At 40.0% G+C, this 15,635-nt stretch overlaps 1 protein-coding gene across 2 annotated transcripts in view; it reads right to left on the bottom strand.

Moving 5' to 3' along the window:
- Nucleotides 1–15,635, bottom strand: part of SIPA1L1 (signal induced proliferation associated 1 like 1) — a 263,833-nt gene that overhangs the window by 205,842 nt on the left and 42,356 nt on the right. The gene's annotated exons all lie outside the window — the stretch shown is intronic.

Genomic DNA, 15,635 nt, shown 5'->3' on the forward strand with positions numbered 1-15,635 from the left:
CCATCGATGGATGATTTTATATGTCTGCAGTTTTATCACATTTATGTTAGAATTGAAGATGTAGGAAGACCAGATCCTTTGCCACATGGAGCTCGCTCTATCTACTCCACAGTCTTTATACCATCCAGTTTGACAGCTCAGTTGGTTTTTACTAGAGAGGTGTAATATTATTTTGTATAATTTAGCTATTATTCCTTTCCTTTGAAAAGTAGCATTGTCTAACAATGTTTCAAATTCTGTTACAGGTCTTTTAACTACTGCTTGGAGGTCAATCTTTTCTGCCATGTTTTTTAATTGTAGATATTTGTACCAATGTATTTTATCTTTTAATTTATGTTCTAATTCTGCTTTCTCTAATAGTCCTGATTGAGTTGCTATGTCCTTCAATTTAGTTATATTTGCTTCCCTCAAGGCTGTACTAAAAGAGATATCTGTTCCTGGGTGAAACCAGTGTTGTCCGAGAAAGGAAGCGTGTCTGGATATTATAGGGGTTAGTTTTTGCCTGTATCGGTCCCATGTTTTAAATATTGATATCAACAGTTTGTTTTGGTTGATATACTTCGGATGGTATATATTCTTTTCCCAGATTATATCACTGATTGCACTCTTGTTCAAAATGGCTTGAGTTATCTGAACCCAATCAGGAGGGTTTTCCGAATAATATAGTTGCAGGAAATTGGTCAATCTTATCGCCGCTTGGTATATTTTCAGATCGGGGTAATTAAAGCCACCGTCTGAGGATTTCAATTTTAATGTCTGAAACGCTATCCGTGGATGCTTGCTTTGCCAAAGGAAAGTATTGAGGATAATTTGCCATTGGGCGATTTGGTAGTTTGGCACTATAATTGGGATAGCTCGAAGTGGATAAAGGATTCTTGGGAGAAGAAAGGATTTAATAAGATGATACCTATCTAAACATGTAAGCTTTAGTTTATTCCATTGTACCACATCTGATTTTATTTGGTTCAAAAATTTTTCATGGTTTAATTTTATCAGATCGTCTATTTTGGGGGATATATTAATGCCGAGATAGGTTAAGTGTTTGGAGACCCATTTGTATTCATATAGCTGATTAATTTGGCTTATAATTTCATCTGATAGGTTGTTTGCTAGAAATTGTGACTTCGATTGATTTACTATGAGGCCTGATATCTGTCCAAAGTCTTTAAGTAGGGGGTCAAGGTAAGCTAGTGATGTTAAGGGGTTCGTTATGTAGATCATCATATCATCAGCAAACAAACTGATTTTTGATGTTATTGATTTTATCTTAATGCCTTCTATATGTGTGTTCTCTCTTAGGGCAATTGCAAGTGGTTCCAAAGCTAGGGCAAAAAGAATCGGGGAGAGTGGACATCCTTGTCTTGTGCCACGATTAATATAGATGTTTTTTGAGTGGAGTCCATTCATTTTAATATTTGCTGTTGGGTGTGAGTATATAGATGTGATTGCTTTTAAGAACTTGTCTCCAAACCCCATAAATTTTAATGTATTAGTTAAGTAATTGATTTCCACCGAGTCAAATGCTTTTTCAATGTCTAAAGACAAAAAATAGCTTCCTCCTGTGTCTGTTTGCAATATTCTATTAAATGTAGTGTTTTATAAATATTGTCGGTGATCTCACTTTTTGGGATGAATCCAGATTGGTCATTATGTATGTATTTTGCAATGAATGAGTTTAACCTTTTAACCAGTATTGATGTGAAGAGTTTATAGTCATGGTTAAGTAAAGAAATGGGGCGGTAAGATGCTGCTTTTGGGGGGTCTCTTCCTTCCTTATGGATGATGACAATATCTGCTATCTTCCAAGTAGGAGGCATCTTGCCTTCCTCCATAACCAAGTTGCAGGTTCTAGTTAGATGTGGGCTTAATATGTTTGCATATTTTTTATAGAATTCGGCTGAATAGCCGTCCGGACCAGTGGCTTTGTTATTTTTAGCCATTCTGATGGCGTCTATTGTTTCTTGTAGTGTTATGGGTTTATCCAGAAGAGAGCAGTGTATCTCTTCTAATTTTTTGATTCCTTTGAGTGACTGCAAAAATTTGATTATTCTTCCTTGATCTGGGTTTCTTGTTGTATATAGTTGTGTATAGAATCTTTTAAATACCTCAAGTATTGATTGTGGGTCATATTGTAATTTATTGTTTTCATCCAGTAATGAGTTTATATTATTTTTTGCACTTTTTTGTTTAACCTTATTGGATAATTGGCGTAATGCTTTCGGTGTATTAACCCAATATTTTTGCTTAACTGATATTAAGTTTTTATGAACCTTATTAATTTCTAAAGCCTCCAACAATTTCCTTTGAGTTATGAATTTTTGGTATATTTTCTTGTTTCCTGTTTTTTTGTGTTGAGTTTCCAAGCTAGTGATAGTCTTGATTAGTTCTGATTTTTGCTGTAGTCTTTCTCTATTCACCTTGGCTGCGTTTTGATTTGACCTGCAAAGCCAAAGCAAAAGTTCTTATTTATAGGTCTTCTTTCATGCAATAGAAAGGACATTATAATTGCCAATCTAATATGGAACTAACAAGTAATGCAAGAGGTACCATAGTGAATGACAATGAAACTATGGTAACCCAATGTGGCATCTGTGGATGAGAGTTAAATGCTACTGAAATAGATCAATATACAACTACATCCATGGTATATCATCATCACCTATTTATTTATTTATTTATTGTCCACCATTCTCACTGAGAACCAAGTCAGATTACACACTGCAAGTGAATACAATATAATCTATAGCTAGGATGTTCACTGAGCAAAAATCCCATATGATCAACAGCTAGGACATTCAACAAAAACATATACAATAGGGTATGATAGCAGTAAATCTTGAAACTAGAATAAAGCCAAATACAGAGATGAAACCTCTTTGAATTAAAGCATAATTAATTAATACACCATCTTTAGCAATGTTGAACTACCCAGTGGGAGTGTATCAACATCAGCAGACCTTACTCAATAGCCTCATCTATAGTCCTTGTCCCTTATCAAATTATCTCTTTGAGCTATATGTTATGACACAGTCCTATAACTGGAGTAGAAAGCCTTCCTGAAAAATTCAGTCTTGCATAGTTTGTGGAAAGCCAGGAGAGTGGGAACTTTCCTGACCACTTCAGACAGTCCATTCCACAAGGTGGGGCCTACCACAGAGAAAGCACACATGCAGGCAGCTGTTGATTTAGGCCAACAGCAGTGCTGTATGTATGTACAGAAGACCCTGTTGAGATGAGCGAAGCTGCCCTGGCAGAACACAGAGAGACAGGTGGCTGCACAGATATGAGGTGAGTAGGCTGTTAAGGGCTTTGAATGTAATAGTCACGATCTTGAACTGAGCCCAGTGGTTGGTAGCCAATGAAGTGACTGCAGAATGGGAATGATATGCATGTTCCATTTAGCTCCTGAAAGTAAATGAGCTGCAGCATTTTGCAGCAGCTGGAGTCTCCAAGCTAATTTTGAAGGAGACCTACGTAGAGTGAAGTACAGTAGTCTAGTCTGAGTGTTACTGTGGTATGAATTCAGGTGGCTAGATTAGCCAACTCAAAGTAGGGGGTCATATTTCCAGCTAATCTAAATTAGGAGAAGACCTTTTTTGCTGCTGCATATGCTTGCTTCTCTAGCAGTAGTGCTGGATCTAATATAACCCCTAGGCTTTTCACTGATTCAGACGGGGTAACTGGACCCAATCAAAAGTCAGAAGCACAATGTCCTTCAAGTCCTCTGCTTTCCCAACCAGCATCACTTCCATCTTGTCTGTGTTCAATTCCAGTATGTTTGCTTTCAGCCATTTGACAACATCTATCAAGCAGCTGCTCAGTAATACTATAACATCACCATCTTTTTGGTCCACAGTATACTCAAAACTCTCCTCCAGCACCTTATTTCAAATGAATCACTTTTCTTCTTGTCAGCTTTCTTCGTTGTTCAACTTTCACATCCATAAATAGTAATGGGGAATACCAGAGTTTGGATTATCTTGATCTTGGTCCCCAGAGAGACATCTTTATCTTTAAGTACCTTTTCTAGTCCCTCACATCTGCTCTTCCAAGTCTCAATCTTCTTTTGATTTCTTGGTTGCAGTCTCCCTTCTGGTTGATAATTGAGCCAAGGAAGAAAAAATCTTGAATAATTTCCTCACTGTCAACTTTAAAATTGTATAATTCCTCAGTAGTCATTACTTTTGTCTTCTTGATGTTCAGCTGTAATTCTGCTTTGGCGATCTCTCCTGTAACCTTCATCAGTAGTTGTTTCAAGTCTTCATTATTTTCTGCCTGTAATGTGGTATCATCTGTATATCTCAAATTGTTAATGTCCTTCCATCAATTTTCACTCCACCTTCTTCTAGATCTAATCCAGCTTTCCTTATGATATGCTCTGCATAGAGGTGGAATAGGTAAAGAGATAATATGCATCCTTGTTTGATACTTTTGCCAACTGGAAACCATTCTGTAACAATTTAAACTTTGAGCCAAACTACACAAATGCCAGATACGTGTTCTTCACATGTCGGGTCCCGCAAGGATCCTTAGGTAGTATACTCTTACACTTGATGTGATTCTTGATAGGAGGGATCCCCCTACCACTCATCTTCCCAGCAGAGAATCAGTGTGGATTCTCTCTCTCTCTCTCTCTTGCAAAAAGACACCCTAGATTTCCTGCCTCCTGTTATGTCCTGTCCCCCTCCTGTCCCCAAACTCCCAGAGGAAAACCTGAGCCAAGGCTTTTTGAAAGAGAGAGAATCCCTCCCATTGTTCTTCCCCTAGCAGAGAATCGCGCAGAACTGCTGTTCTTTTTAAGACTACACTACCCAGGGAACCTTGTGGGACCCAACACATGAAGAACATGTGTCTGGTGTCTTATGTAGTGTGGCATCTTGTGTCTTGTGTCATTTCCATCTTAGTGTAGCCAAAAACCCTCACACAATATAGGCTGCTCCAAAGTAAGTCATGGGCAACTGTTACAACTTTTTACAAAAAAATATTATATTGCTTATAAGAATCCATATAAATGTAATTGTAAGTGCATATGGACCGCAAAAATCAGGCACAGAACTATACAAATATCTAAGATATAAATCCCCTGACATCTGGATGCATTGTAAAGTAAACTAAAGAAAGGAGCTTGATCAAATTCCAACAATCACATGTGTGTGTAAGCAAGATTGGTATAGCAATGTCTGTAATTGTTTACTTTAACATAATCCATTCAAATTCAAAGACTCTGATGCTATAAATGGTTGAGCTTCCACTTCACAAAACACTCCACACACTACATACATTAAAGAGAAAGCAGTATATTCAAATCCTCATACTAACGATTAGAATATTCCTGATCTGAAAGAGCCCTATTAGAGGACTGAAAAGGAAAACAAAAGCAGGGAAGCTTGATAAGCCCATCCACACTACCAGAAAGTAGAAAAAAATAATCTAAACTTACATAAGTCGTCATGATTTACGTTCATATGATTGTGAGAATTTGAGCACTATAAGGGTGGGTAGAATCAAAAGAATTTTGTTGGATATGAAGTAATGGATACATATATACATGTGCAGACAGACAGAAATACTCACACACACACACACACACACACACACACACAAATGTACACATGGTAAATTGCAAATCTTGCAGTGTAGTCCTATGCAGTTACTCCAGTCTAAATCCACTGAAACCTGAATGCCAATAATTAGCATCACCATCAGCTAAAAGAAAAGGTATCCTTACATTCTGTCATCACACATCTGGATACACTGATAAGTTATTTTTAGCAGTTCCTCCCACACATAAAGCCCCAAACCTTACTATCAAGTATAATGATCAGCACAGAAGTTGTGTGTAAAGTGCCATCAAGTCACAGCTGACTTCAGGCAGCCCCTCGTGGGTTCTTCAAGGCAAGATGAGTTCTGAGATGGTTTGCCATTGCTACATAACTAGTGGTTTAGTGGTTAGAGTACTGAACCAGGACCTGGGAGCCCCAGGTTTAAATTCCTACTCTGCTAAGAAAGCTCACTGGATGCCTTTGGACCAGTCATTCTCTTTCAGTCTAACCTACTTCACAGGATTTTTAACAATAAAATGGAGGTGGGGAGAACATTGTTGCAAGCCAATCTGAGTCCCCACTGGGACGAAATGCAGGACATAAAAATCTAAATAAAATGCATTTAAGCTTATGTTGTAGAATCCCACCCCTTTCTAGACTGGTAATCTTTTTTTCCTACTGGAAATCTAAATAAATGAAAAGAGGTTAGTAAATATTAATTTCAACAAGAAAAAACCACGTCCCATCTATCATATACTCTTCAGCTGTAAATAATGCAGACATTTTTAAAAGAGAATACATCAGACAAGGAGACAAAAATGCAGGGAAAACACAGTCAACAATGCCTGAATATTTTTGGAAACAATCTGATAGGCACACTGATAGGGTACAGAACTTTCATAAACTGCAGGTATAGACCCTGCATGCAGGGAGATCATGCAGAATATTATGAAGTCATACTCCTTCCAAACCACAGCATGCCAGGTTGTTAAGGGGAATGGGAGGTCTATGCAGACATATCCCCATTGAGCCTTCCCTTCCCTCTCTATCCACTCAATTAACTGCAATCCTCAACTATGGCGTGGACAGAGATATGGAAGGCAGAGACCTCCAATTCTATATAGTGGTTTGGCAAACTGAATGTCTCTACAAAATAAATCAGGAGTCCAACGGCACCCCAGAGACCAACAGAATTTATTGTAGCATAAGCCTTCATGATTCAGCACTCTCTTCATCTGATACCCTTAGATGAAATGAGCACTGATTCACAAAAACTTATGCTGGAATAAATTTGGTTAGCTTGTAAAGAACCACTAGACTCCTGTGTTCTTTTGATGCGCCATGTTAATATGCATACCCTTCTGGAATGATCATGGTTGCCTATGCATGCAATGCTGGTGATAGAGGAAAAACTATAATATAGGATCTATTATGTCCTATTGGGATCCTCATATGTGCAGGTGGTGTGACCATCGTGAACTGTATTCGAGGCCAAAAGATCTCTTTAATCTACTAACTTTTTGCCATTTGAATATTGTATAAAAGCATTTACATGTGGAGGCACTCTAAGATGGGCGGCTTTGATTTCAGGGTGGGGCTATTAATAACAAGTTAATTCATTCAGTTAGTTTTACGCTAAAGGGATTTATTTTTATAACAATATATGTATCCTTTTATGATACTCAAGGCAAAAAGTGAGTCCTTGAACCAGTTTGTAATCCCAAGAAGATCTGGACAGGACCAGCACCATTTCCTACCCAGTAAGACAAACTACAGTGAAAAAAAGGCAGAAATTAATGCAATAATTCCAGACAGCTAGAGAGAGAGAATTAAGTACTTTAAAGACAGAGATGGGACACATGAACAAGATCTATGAAGATGGACATCTTCATGAAAATAGTTTGCAAACTGTGTAGTCTTTTCCCACACCAAAATTAGCCCATCCACACACAGTAAATTACCTTTCATCTACCTATGAACACCCCAAAAGGCAAACAAAAACAAAAAAAATCAAGCATCCAAGATCATTATTTCTCTGAAGTTCAACTGGATAGTAATTATCTTACCATGAACTGTACTAATGATCTGCCATTTACAGACTAGACTGCTAGGAGCCAACTCTCCCACACAACAAAGTGAACTGTGCATTGAAGCTGTGAAAAATTATGATTGGATGCAGCAGATGCCCAAGCTGGATAGCTAACAGTTCCTCTAATATGTCCAATAACCTGCAGACTTTCTGATACTGTTCCAAAGAATGAGACATTAAATCAGACCCTGGATTTTCAAACTGAAATGCAGCCCCTCTCCCATGGCAACAAAATATGCAAGGGACGGTATTAGGGACAACCTGTACCTATTGCTTGTAAGAATGCTGTACCTTGTAAGAATGAAAGTACCTGCTACAAATCATTCTCTTCCTCCTCGAGGAACAACCAGGTCCCTGTAACATGTGCTAGGCCAACAGCAGCTGCAGAAAGGAAATATTCCACTCCCTGCATTTAACATCCTGCATCCAATGCTACTGGACAGGCATCTTCCTAGAGCTAAATTACACATTATTTTGGAGATCTGTGTTCATCTCTTTTCATGTTTTGGCCACATGCAATGGTGTCAGGAAAGGGGGAATTGGGATTGTGGTCACAGCACTGGAAGGTGGAATTAACTCTTCCCTGAATGCCATTTTCCTGACTGAACGCACCCTGCACCACCCTCAGCCGCAACTTGCCCCTTCACGGAAGTAAAACAGGTAACCTGTCAGTACTATTCTTCTTTTCCTACCAGGTTGCTTGCCTGTGGTGCTCTGAAAAATAAGAGATATCTCGCTTGCAGTCATGATAGGTTACTTTTTATAATTTCTCTCTCTTTTCTCTGAAGTGCCTAAGAGCAGCCTAAGTCCCTAGCAAATCCCTCATTCCAGCTCTACTTTAAACTATAAAATTCACTTGGGTTGCCTAAATTCATCCATTCACTCAAGCTTTAGCCTCATCATCTGTGATCTGAGATAATACTACTGGTTTAGCACATTGTAAGGATTACTTCAATAATGTTTGTGAAGCATTATGAATACTTGAAACATACCATGTTATTATTCTGTTGAGAAATGGTGAGCAATTTGCTCAGGGACATGTACGTTTCATGATCAAGAAGGTATTTAAGTCTTGATGCGTCTCACAAATTCAACTTTAGCACAGTTATCAACTGATCCTACACTGCAAGGCATTTTAAGAGCAACAAACATTTGTTCTACTGATTTGGCAGCAGTGTTCAGTTTTGTTTGTCTTAACAACCTTTAACAACAATTGTTGCCTGTTAATTTTATTGCGGTCCCCAGAGGAAAAACCAATAAATTAACTGCCTAAGCTTAAAACTGATTTTATTGAATTTACACATTCAAAATGGAAGACAGAATTATTCTGAAGTTGCCAAATTGTTGATTAGCGTAGAAAGTAAGAAGGAACATATTTATGATGTGATTCTGCAGGAGCACAAAAACAGCAAGAATATGTTTTTGGATCCAGTATTCAACTTCTTCAGAAATCTCAGAAAAGTAGCAAAGTTCTTGCCCTTAACAAGATGGATAATTTCTTTTTAAAAAGGATTAAGGTGTTCAATTTAAATTGATTGTATTTGTTTATAAATTTGTTATGTCTTCCTTTTTTAAAAACTACCAGGTTTAACATTAAATTGGAATGTAATACAAAGATGTTAAAGAAAGATTTCCTAAATACTGAATTTATAACACTGTCAAATACACTGAATTTAAAACTTCAATGTTCAGTAAAATTAGATGGAAGAAATACATGATTTCTGAGGTCAGATATTATGCATATGTTGACAATGACTGCAGCAAATTACAAACGTTTATTGTCAATATGTGTGCACATTTACCTTCCATCAAGTGGAGAAACACTCATTTGTCTAGCAGTTACCAACTTTTTCTGTGAAGAGTTCTGGACTAAGTTGTATCTTGCCCTCCAGTGATTTTGTGGGTGATCTTGCATATATACAGAGCCAGATATAAATCTATTAATTTCACAACTGCCCACTTTCTCTCCATGCAGATATAACTGCAAAAAGTTCAAAAGGTACATAGGCTACACATAGGGTTTGAGTTATGCTCTAAGTTAGGATACAGTCTTTATCTGACTACAAACCAATACATTTATACAGCAACCAATGCACTTTTTCAGGAAATGAATAAATTATAATAACAACAACATTCAATTGATACACTGCCCTTCAGGACAACTTAATACCCACTCAGAGTGGTTTACAAAGTATGTTGTTATTATTTGCACAACAATCATCCTGTGAGGTGGGTGAGGCTGAGAGAGCTCTAAGAGAGCTGTGCCTGACCCAAGGTCACTTCAAGTGGAGGAGAGGGAAATCAAACCTGGTTCTCAAGATTAGAGTCCTGCTGCTCTTAACCACCACACCAAACTGACTCTAAGAAATACTGAACTTTTGTTAATGAATTAAATTGGGTCAATCCAATCTGGCTGTTATGGATAGCAAAGAGCTACTTTGAAGTATAAAGGCAATGACTGTTGAAAGCTCAACAGCTAGAGAACTGGTTTAATATCCTACATAAGTGGGCAAATGTTAAACTAATAGATTTCTGTCTGACTCTGTACATATTAATAATTGTTCCCTATGGAATGGACTCAAAGGTTTGCTGTTGGAGACCAGTTATCAGTGTGGGATTTGTCCTGTTGGGTTCTACAGGTTATAGTCTTATTCCCCACACTATCCAATCTCCTTGTAAAGCCTTTAGGAGAAATCAAAATTCAATTCAAATTCAATTCAATTTAAAATTGTTTTTGAATTGGGTGCCATCAGTAAGCCGATGACACTTTGCTCTATATTTTGCTATCCTAATCTCCTGGGGATGCGGTAGAGGTCTTGAACAGAGATGGGCACAAACCAAAATATGAACCAAAGTTCGTGACAAACCAGGCCAGTTCATGGTTCGCGAACCAGCAGTTTGTCAGAGCCCATTTCTGACGAATCGCCATGAACTTTAGGCTGGTTGGTTCGTTTTTTGGTTTGTCACTGAGAACAGCCTGGCACTCACCAATCAGGGGGTGGACTTCCTGCAGACCTTCTGCTGACCCGGTAGTGGCCTTCTGCTGGCCTGGAAGTGACCTTCTGCTGACCCAGAAGTGACCATTTGCTGACCTGGATGTGATGTTTTCACGAACCAAATGAACCGGTTCGCAAATCGGGGCAGGTTCGTGAAAGTTTGTGGTTCGTGAAATGCGATAAACCACGAACCGTATGGTTCGTTTTTTTTCTGGTTTGCGCCCATCTCTAGTCTTGAACAACTGCCTAACTGCTGTGGCTGAATGGCTTGCAGTGCACAAATTTAACTGAAACCAAATCTGGGCCAGATGGAGGCAATGCGGTTTGGGAACCCTGAGGTCTTGAAGGACACTGTGCTTCCCACTGACCCTTGCTGACTCTGGCAAGAACCTATGGGACATATGAGATCCAGCAATACTACTGGAAAAGAAAATTAATGCAGCAGCAAATAACACTGTTTTACAGGGGTGGCAGCTCCACCCCTGTACTCTCCTACTCCAGAGGAGCCTCTGGCAGAGAACAGTTTCTCCAAGACACCACTGAGGTAGATAGCCCAACTAGCAGCTGTAGGGAAATGAGCAAGGGTGGCTGCACCCAGAGTTGCATCACCAGAAGCTTCAGAGCACAGCAGGCTCTAGGTAGGCCTCAGAAAGGAGGCAAAGCTCAGGCAGCAGACTGCTCCTGGAAACAAAAGAGGACAGCAACAGCTGGGGCCTGTGTAGGCAGGCAAAGTAGCCTTTTAAAATTACAGAAAGTGGGGCAGGAAAAGGAAAGACCCATCTAGCTAGGGAGTCCATTGGCTCAGATTACCTTCATTCATTACAGGCCCGCAGAAAGGGCACAGGAGGAGTTTCAGGGTCAGCCCACCCAGCAGAAATATTCTATTAGGCCATCCCAGGGAAGACCAAGGAGGCAGAGGCAGATTTCTCCTACGATGCTTAGGGAGAGGTGGAGAGCTTGAGAAAGAGGGGGTCAAAGGTGAGCTAGAACCTCCCTCTTCATAACTGGGGCTTAGGGAAAAAGAACACAGGAGGGCTCCTTTGTTCTCTAGTCACTTCACTAGCTGCCCATTATTAACTGGGTTCAATTCAAGATAGAGGCCATAACATACAAAACCCTTCATGATCTTGGACTCTCATATCTGCCGGACTGCCTGTCCTCCTATTCTCTACCACAACTACACTCATCTGAACAGGGCCATGTACAAGTGTCACCCTACAAACGGGCAAGATCAACAACTGCCTGTGCATGTGCATTCTCTGTAGTTGCTCCCACACTATGGAATGGCCTGCCTGAGACATCTTAACAGAAAGAACAGGACTGTGGTCAATACTACTAATGTGCATTATCTGTAGCTGTATGTTTTTATCTTGCTCTGATGGCATTACATTTCGTCAAACCCCAGCCTTACTTCTCCTCACTCATTTACCCTGACTAAGCACCACCCAAGCTATCCTGCAAACCTGGTAGCTTTTCCTATACGGTACTAAAACGGCCATCCAGCACCATGTATACCTATAAGCCACCTCAGGAAGCCACTCCCAACTTATGGTCCATCTCTAGAGAAACTCATCAAGTTATTGTTTTGGGGCAAAGATGTTAGCTTGCCCCAAGAAGCATTTTGCGTGTGCGTGTGGATGCATGGTGGCTCCATCCACACACATCCAAATCCATTTGGGACTCTTATCTGTGAAATGCTGCCTCCACAGACCTCCATCTTTGAGCCTGGCAACTATCACCTCCCCAAAGACTTTTTTCTCCCCTTTTCCTCCCTGATTTGCTCTTAGCTAGCCTTGTAGGTGTGCTGTGTGTGGTCTTCTGTATGTTTGCCCTTTTATTTCTCTTTTAATTAAAAAAAACCTTTCCAGTTGAACATCTGCCTGGTTTATTATGAGAGTTCTCTAACCAAATAATCCCCATAAACTTAGATGAAGAAGCCCAATTACCCCCTCTCACTTGTCTCCTTTAAGCTAATTTCCCCCAACTAATTAAGAGACTGCCTATTTGGGTAACACCAAGGTACAACTTGTACAATCCTTTATTCTACTTGAATACTTCAGTTTCTGAGATTAAAACTAAAATATTCAATGCCACTTCATAAAGCAGTATATTTTCTTACTGCAATATTTGAAAGTATGCATTTATAAGGATAAGCTCCCAACAGGCCTCAGAAGTGTGGTTTCAGCACTTTGGCTCAGGCTCTAAGTCTGTGCAGGACCCAGACCTGGCCCGTTTTGAGAAAAAATGTGTTGGCCTGCTAATCAGGCACACTTGCTAGCCTCTGCCATTTTGAAAACTGGCCTTGGGAAGCCTAGTGGGTTGAAGCTTCAATCAGTACTCCTGAATTTTCCCATGCTAGCACTGCCAATTAAATACCTACGCCCTGATTGGCTCCTGGCTCATGGGCTGACATTGCTAGGCCTGAAAATGGCCATCTGGCTGCACTGCAAAACCTCTCGAGTTAGTATCTGTCTACCAGCATGTGACATTGAAGCTCTTGCTTCCATGCCTTACCATCAAGATGCCAATAATTGCCTGGCATGGAATGGACTCATTTTCTTGAAACTTTTGGGTAAGAACTGCCAGCCAAGAAGCTCAGTCAGAGATGCAAGTTAGCCAGCTTGAAGTATTTTAGTTAGTTAGTTTATAGTTAGCGATAGCCAACCTTATTTGTTTTATGCTTGCCTACTGCCTACTCGAGGAGTAGTCCCTGTTTAGCAAACGCTCCTTATAATCTGTATCTAATAAACTTAAATATATTTTACCTGCTTAGGTCAAGAGTTGCACACACCCTCAAAGAGAACCTAGAGGCAGAAAAGCTTCAAACAAACAGGGCCAGAATCCTTGGGAAGCTTCTAGGGGTCTTGGAGTGGCTGTGGCTCAGCGTCCAAGAACAAGAGTAGAGGTCTCTGGGTCCTGATAGCATTTAACGACAAAATTCTGCTTGCCTAGGGCAATAGTCTCTCTTCTCCATCACACGATCTCTTCTCTATGAGAAAGACCAGCAGAATACTGTTTAAGATGCAAGTACTTCCATTTAGCATCACCAAAGAATCAAAGTTGGAAGAGATCTCCAGGGTCATCTAGTCCAGCCCCCTGCACAATGCAGGAAATTCACAATTACCTCCCCCCCCCACACACACACACTCAGTGATCCCTGCTCCATGCCCAGAAGATGACAAACCACCATCAGGATCCCTAGCCAAACTGGCCTGTGGAAAATTGCTACCTGACCCCAAGATGGTGATCGGCCTTACCCCTGGGCATGTAAGAAGGGGCCATGAGAAATAAGCACTGATCTAACCCTTCCTGCCCACTCCATGATCTGCCTAGGTTCACAGAATCAGTATTGCTGTCAGATGGCCATCTAGTCTCTGCTTACAAACCTTCAAAGAAGGAGAGCCCACCATCTCCCGAGGAAGCCTGTTCCACTGAGGGACCACTCTGTCAGGAAGTTCTCCCTAATGTTTAGCTGAGAACTCTTTCGATTTAATTTCAATCCGTTGGTTCTGGTCCGACTTTCTGGGACCGCGGAAAACAACTCTATACCATCCTCTATGTGACAGCCCTTCATGTACCTCTCAGTTGTCTCCTCTCCAAGCTAAACATACCAAGCTCCTTCAACCTTTCCTCATAAGTGATGCGAAGTTGGTGAGGGGTTCTCTTCAGAATCCTCACCATCTTCATTGCCTTCCTCTGGATACATTCCAGCTTGTCTATATCCTTCTTAAATTGTGGCGCCCAAAACTGAACACAATACTCAAGGTGAGGTCTAACCAGAGCAGAGTAGTGCAATACCATCACTTTGCGTGATATGGACATTATGTCTCTGTTGACACAGCCCAAAATCGCATTTGCCATTTTAGCTACCACATCACATAGCTGACTTCATGTTCAGTGTATGGTCTACTAAGACCCCTAGATCCTTTTTGCATATACTGCTGGCCAAGACAAGTCTCCCCCATCCTATAATTATGCATTTGATTTTTCTTTCCTAAATGCAGAACTTGGCAATTATCTCTGTTGAAATTCATGTTATTTGTTTTAGCCCACTTTTCCAGCCTGTCAAGATCATCCTGTATCCTGACTCTGTCTTCTACCATATTTCCTACCCCTCCCAATTTAGTATCATCTGCAAATAAGCATTCCCTCTATTCCTTCATCCAAAATCATTTATAAAAATGTTGATCTGAACAAATCCCACGACCAATCCCTGAGACACTCCACTTGTCACTCTTCTCCAAGAGGATGAAGAACCATTAACAAGCACTCTTTGGGTGTGATCTGTAAACCAATTACAGATCCACCTAACAGTAATAGGATTCTAACCACATTTTACCAATTTGTCAACAAGGATATTATGTGGAACCTTATCAAAAACCTTACTGAAATCAAGATAAACTACCCTATTTGTTGGAGAATATCCTCCCCGAAAAGAAATTACAATACTCTCTATTCTACCTTAGTATTGTAGTTGAAGCAGTATTACCTCTTAAAGAGTGTGGTCATCTGGCTCAAGCTTTCCTACTGAAGGGTTTGGAAAAGAATTTAATAATTATTAATGTATTTTGTGCTGATAAACAAATTTGGACTGATTACTGGAACTCTATCTTAGAGTTCCTTGAGGATCTTGAATGGAGATTTCCAGCCCTGGATATGATAGTAGCTGGTGATTTAAATGCTAGAGCTGGTAAGAATGGATTAGACTTGGCAAAGAGTCTAGGATTAGACCCAGATGAGGCTCTCACTTCCTGTATGTCTATTCCAAGAAACTCTAAGGTTACTCACATTAATGATGCTGGAATCTGTTTAGCCCATTTGTGCATTTGGTTCAATTTGGTAATACTGAATGGTTCTTTCTGTCATGACCTTCCAGGGGAATTTACCTTTGCTGCAAGACAAAGGAGTAATGTGGTAGATTGTATGCTGATCCTCCCATCTCTTATGGGACAGGTGAGTTCATTTAAACCAGAAAGTGATCATTTCCCCGATACTGGTTCTTGGCCA

The sequence above is a fragment of the Eublepharis macularius genome, chromosome 2 (genome assembly GCF_028583425.1).
Source record: "Eublepharis macularius isolate TG4126 chromosome 2, MPM_Emac_v1.0, whole genome shotgun sequence".
NCBI lineage: Eukaryota > Metazoa > Chordata > Lepidosauria > Squamata > Eublepharidae > Eublepharis > Eublepharis macularius.